The 5,938-nt window shown below is 39.2% G+C and overlaps 1 pseudogene; it reads right to left on the bottom strand.

Moving 5' to 3' along the window:
- LOC102500292 (metalloreductase STEAP1-like) overlaps positions 1–3,162 on the bottom strand; it is a 22,830-nt pseudogene extending 19,668 nt beyond the window's left edge.
- Between the last annotated feature and the right edge of the window lie 2,776 nt (positions 3,163–5,938).

The following is a 5,938-nucleotide window of genomic DNA, read 5'->3' as shown; positions in this document are numbered from 1 at the left end:
AAACCTTGGCTCATATAGAAGGTGTTAGACCACAGAAAAGATCTTCAAAGCTCCAGGAAAGATCTGAATGCAGTCAGGCCTTGCAGTAATAGCCAGAGATATTACATGGCAAAAATCCTAAGAAAAACCAGACCACATGTAAATCAAGATGTGTCCATTATGTCTGGACAGATAGCTGACCCTGGTTATAAGTGGCATGCATTGTACCCAGAAGCAAGACACACAGGAGCACAACAAATAGCCTTTTTCATAATCTGCCAGGCAAGTTGAGGTAGAGCAGCCACAGACAACAAGGGGAGGTTGCTGAGTGATGGCTGGAACAGAGGAGGAAGTAGTGGCTTTCCTTAAAATGCACACCAGTCTAACACAGATGGAGGCAATCCACACTCCACTGTGATCTCTGGGGCTGACTGGAACTCAGCAGACAGCAACCTCTTCTTCCAGGGTCTGAAACAACCCACCGATATGTGAGTTGCCATCTGAAGGAACCCAAAATGGCTTCTATCATTACCTACTTTCCAAGACACATGATTCTTTTGTCCTCCAACTTTCACTTTTTTTTTTTTTTGAGAGATTTTCATTGTAGGGCGCGTGCACTCGCCAGACAGACAGAGAGAGACAGAGACAGAAAGCGAGAAATCACCCCCCAGGGGGGATGGTCACGCCGCAATCCCTTCTCCTCCATTCTCCTCTCGGGATCTTGGGCACGCACGCACACGCACCCGGCGTGAGTTTTAAGCCACCGGGTCCGGGACTCGAACCGCGGTCGACTATGTGGGAGTCCAGCGACATAGCCATTACGCTAACTGCTGGTTCCCTCCAACTTTCACTTTGAAAGAGTAAGAAGGTCATGCAAAGATGGCAGTAATTCAAGGTAATACTCTAACGATGATTTCATGATCCAAGAAATGCTTCTCTCCACACCCTGAAAAAAATCCAAGGACTCTTGGAATTGGATATACTCATTTCTCCAACCTAGTAATGATCTTAACCTAGTAAGATTAAGGGGTTGAGACCCTCTCCTAGGCGAAGGCTGCCTCAGAGTTTGGGACATCCCTGAGTGCAAAGTCATTCTGGCTCAGGCTGAACAAAATTTCTGGAATCATTCTTGATTTGCTTGAAATCCACGTGAGAAGAAGGGAGTAAGGATGTCTCCCTGCATCATCTAGCATGTGTATTTTCTAGACCTGGAGGTTCCTACCCGACTGTGTTTGAGGGCAGCAACCTCAGTTTATCGTGGTAATTCCACAAGCCCATCAGATGATTCCCGACATCCAGAAGAAACAACTAGGGCTCTCAAAGAGGTGGGAACTGGTGGTTCACAGGCCCTTCACAAAGTTTCTGGTAGGTAAAATAATAATATATTCACAGGGCTCAAAATTCAAAAGATACAAAAGAGGATAAGGTAAAAACAAATCTCCCTCCCACCCCATCTCGCGGCCATCCAGTTTTCTTTCTCAGAGGCAGCTAGTGAGACTAGTTTTTCCACTGATATCTCTAACTATCTAGATGTATTCGTATTATGCATATGAATATGTATACTCTCATATATGCCACTTAAATATGTTTTCCTTTCAGAAATACTCTAGCCATGTAGAAACTAATGTGTACAAGTGCATCTATGTATATGTAAAGCACAAACACACACACACACACACACACACACACACATACACACACATATGTATACATAGTCTTCTCCCTTCTTTCCACAGTCAGTAGAATATCATACAATCTGCAGGCACCTAGCTTTTTTCACTTAAGAATGTTGTCGAGCCTGTTTCATATCAATGCATAAGAAGCTTCCTTGCTGCTCTTTAAGGTGCACAGTAGTTATGTAAAATGGCTCTTAACTTATTGAATCAGTCCACAGTTGATGGATATTTAGGTAGTTTCCAATTTCTTGCTATTACAAGTAACACTATAGTAATGATCTCATACATATATTATTTCACAAATGTACATAGTAGACTTTAAAGAGATTCAACCTTTTTTTAAAAAAAATCTTACTTTACATTTTAAAAATGGATTTGAGGCTTCTCTTCGGGGAAAAAAAAAAAAAAGATCTGGCACTAGCGAACTCCCACTCCCCCAAGAGCAAGAGCTGAGCAGTGGATGTTCCTTTGGAAGGTTAATATGCTCCTCTGTCTGCCATGTCCTCCATGTGCTTTTGCATAGCCTGCCTGGCTATTATGGGCATTTGAAGTCCTCCCTCCCTCACAGTGTGGTAAGGATTAAATGAGATAATGAAGGTAAAGTTAAACCATGCCAGCACGTACTTAGCACCTTGTGAGTACAGGAGACATTCTCAAGAAGATGGGATGCTTATCAAAGGATGATTCCTTTCCATTCTCCTTCCCTGACTGTGAGTCTAGGAATTCTTCATCCTTCAACCGCTCTCTAATCTCACTGGTTGAAGACACAGAATTTGCTTTGTTCACCAGTATGGCCTCAGTACCTACAAGAGCACAAGATACATAGAATGAATGGGTGAATGAATGAATAAATGAATGAAAGAAGAATCAGAGGCAGGGACATGGTGGTAACCTAACACTCCACAAGACTGACTCACATGAAAAGGTTCCAGGTTTGCTCATGAAGACTTGCCTGAACACACAGGTCAAGCATGTGCCCTCGATCAGAACTGGCTGAGACTTGGGGATAGATCATGCCATCAAGACCCTGTTGTGGTATTAAGTCTCTGTTTCTTTGTCTTTTTCTTTCTTTCTTCCTTCCTTCCTTTCTTTTTCTTTCTTTCTTTCTTTCTTTCTTTCTTTCTTTCTTTCTTTCTTTCTTTCTTTCTTTCTTTCTTTCTCTTTTTGTTCTCCTTTTTAAAATTTATTTATTTTTAATTTTTTATATACATTCAATCACATTATTTAGCTTTCAAAGTGAACATTTCAATATGTGAACATTTCTCTCCAGTCCAGTTGATCAAAATATCTTCAACCAATAACACCACACCTCCCCATCCCGTCAATGCTCTGCCTCCATATCCCTCCTCCAAATGTCTTTCTCACTTGTTAAAGAAAGAAATAAACTTTTTAAAAAACATCAAGAAATAAACTCTACAGGGATCTACACACCTGCTTCCTGATATTTATTTGTTTTCACTCATCTCCCATACTTGCCTGCTTCCTTGCTTAAGCCAAGTTTTTCCATTTTGCCAGTTACATAAACATTTCCCCAAGTCCTTTAGTGTTTACCTTCTTCCTTTATTTTTTAAATTACCTTTTATATTCTATCTACTGACTCTTTCTTTTGCTTTCAATTGTTTCATCTTCATGGTTTCATACCAGAAAAAAATCAGATTAATTTTTTATGTGTTCCTCAAGTCCATAAATCTAATTTTAAATTCCAAAACAGCTCTAACATCTTTGAAATGTTAATAACCCTATAAAAATATTCACATTAGTCCAAATTATATGATTAATGTGGCATCTTCCCCATGAACATTTAAATGACTTGAGACACATGACTTGTGAGAGTTGCTATGTGACACAAGTTCCATCTTAGAAAATTAGAAGATCAACAGTGTTACCAAATAGATGCAATTTTGAAATAAATACCAGAGACTTTACCAGTCCATTTATTTTCCGGCTTGGTTTATTACCTAACCAATGCAATGTCATGGTTTTGGGAGCTTTCACATTTACAAAGTCCTTACCCTCTGTCTTATGTCTCTTTTATTTGTCCCTGCAATCCATTACAGAATAGGTGAGTAGGTTGAAGATAATTTGAATGAACTACAGAAACTCGCTCAAACTATCCTAAGGTAAAAGGGGGCAGTTCTGGGAGAAGAAACATGGTTTTCTCATAATTGGGGATAAGAAATATGGCTCCACTCCAAGAACTAGAAATGAAGTTGTATAGTCATCAGGAACTGAGATATTTGCTCTACTGGCCTCTCAGTTGGGTCATCGCCTCTCATTTCAGCTTCTTCCAGTGCATCTGTTTTCAACCTCTCAGTCTGTAGTATGGCTTTGTTAGATGTTCCCTCTCCATGGTAAAAGATGGCTACCCTAGAGTTGCTGAGTTTCCTAGGCCTCTTTTTTCAGATTGTTGTAAAGCCTAACCAGAATCTCTTGGTCCCAGTTCCTTTATTATTTTTTTTCATTTTATTTTAATTTCTTTTGTACATTCAATCATATATGTCACTTAGCTTGTAAAATGAATGTTCCAACATGAATACATTTCTCACTAGACTAGTTGGGGATACTATAATGTTATCAACAGATAAAAACCCATTTCTTTGTCCCATAAATGTCTTACCTCACTATTTTTCTCTTTAATGTCTTTCCTCAGACTCTCCTCCTTCTCCCACCCTCTTCCCACACTATATCTGGTATCTTTAACCATTTTCTTTGTTTCTATAGCCTCTAGTCATTCAGTTTCAGCTATAGAGTGTGGACAGTTGGTATATATTAAGTGGAGACATGCAATATCTCTCCTTCATAGCCTAGCTTGATTCACTCAGTAGTAAATCTTCCATATTCATTCACTTTCTCTCAAAAGCCAGGGTCTTGTTGTATTCCATAGAGTATATGGGCCACACGTTTTCAATCCATTCCTCTGTTCATGGACATTTGGGTTGGTTCCATGACTTAGCAATTGTGAATAATGCTGCAATAAACATAGATGTGCAAGTACTTTTCCAACTAAGCATTCTGTCCTTTGGGTAGACAGGCAAGGAGTGGAATTACCAGATCAAATGGTAGTTCTATTTCTAGATCTTTGAGGAATCTCCATATTGTTCTCCACCGTGGCTGGACCAATTTACATTCCCACCAGCAGTGTAGGAGAGTTCCCCTTTCACGACATTCTCATCAGCACTTATATTATCTTTTCTTTTTTTTTTTTAATCTTAGTCATTCTGACTGGGGTTCGGTGGTATCTCATTGTGGTTTTGATTTGCATCTCCCTTATGATGAGGGATATAGAGCACTTTTTCATATGCCTTTTGGCTATCCTATGTCTTCCTTAGAGAGTTGTTTTTTTCAGCTCATTTTTCCATCTTTTAATTGGGTTGATCATCTTTTTTTTCAGATAAGCCACTTGAGTTCCCTGTGTATTCTGGTTATCAGTCCCTTATATGAAACATAGACAACAAAAATATTTTCCCATTCCAAGGGCTGTTGATTCACACGAATTACTTTGTCTTTTGTAGAAACTTCTTAACCTGATGTAATCCCACTTGTATATTTGTTGGATTATTAACTGTGCTTTGGGATCTTATTTAAGAAATCTTTGCCTACTCCAACATCTCCCAGTTTCCCCAGTGTTTTCCACCAGCACTTTTATAGTTTGAGGTCTTAGGTTTAGATTTTTGATCCACTTTGAATTGATTTCTGACAATGGTGAGAGGTTTAGATTCATCTTTCTGCAGATAGATATCCAGTTTTTCCAGTACTATTTGTTAAAGAGATTTTCCTTTTCCCACTGGATTGACTAGTACCCTTTGTTAAAAATCAATTGATTCTATGTTTGGGAATTTGTTTCTTGGGTCTCTATTCTGTTCCATTGGTCCATGTCTGTTTTTGTGACAATCCCAATTCCAAATGCTTGTGAGAGACACTCAGAGAGGTTCATATTGGGCCACATGTTCATATCAGTCCAACAGATGACAAGAAGAGAATAACTTCTAAATACATTTTATTTGTTGGCTTTCTAATTAATTACATTAACACAAGGGAGGTTCAATTGTGAGTTACAGAAACCACTCAGACAACTTTGAGCAATATTTATAGAAGATTCACTGGGGAAAGGCACGGGCATCTCAACTCAAGGACAGGAAGTGTGGATCTACTGCAGATTTGTTCTGAGTGATCACTCTCAGTCCAGGGTGCCCCTGCATGTGGAGAAGGGCCCAGTCACATAATGTGTGAGGCCCAGCACAAACAGAAAACACAGGATTCTTTGTTCAATATTTATTAAAATT

The sequence above is a fragment of the Tupaia chinensis genome, unplaced genomic scaffold, assembly GCF_000334495.1.
Source record: "Tupaia chinensis unplaced genomic scaffold, TupChi_1.0 Scaffold000314_1, whole genome shotgun sequence".
Taxonomy (NCBI): Eukaryota; Metazoa; Chordata; class Mammalia; order Scandentia; family Tupaiidae; genus Tupaia; species Tupaia belangeri.
This window is presented reverse-complemented; position numbering and strand designations above follow the sequence as displayed.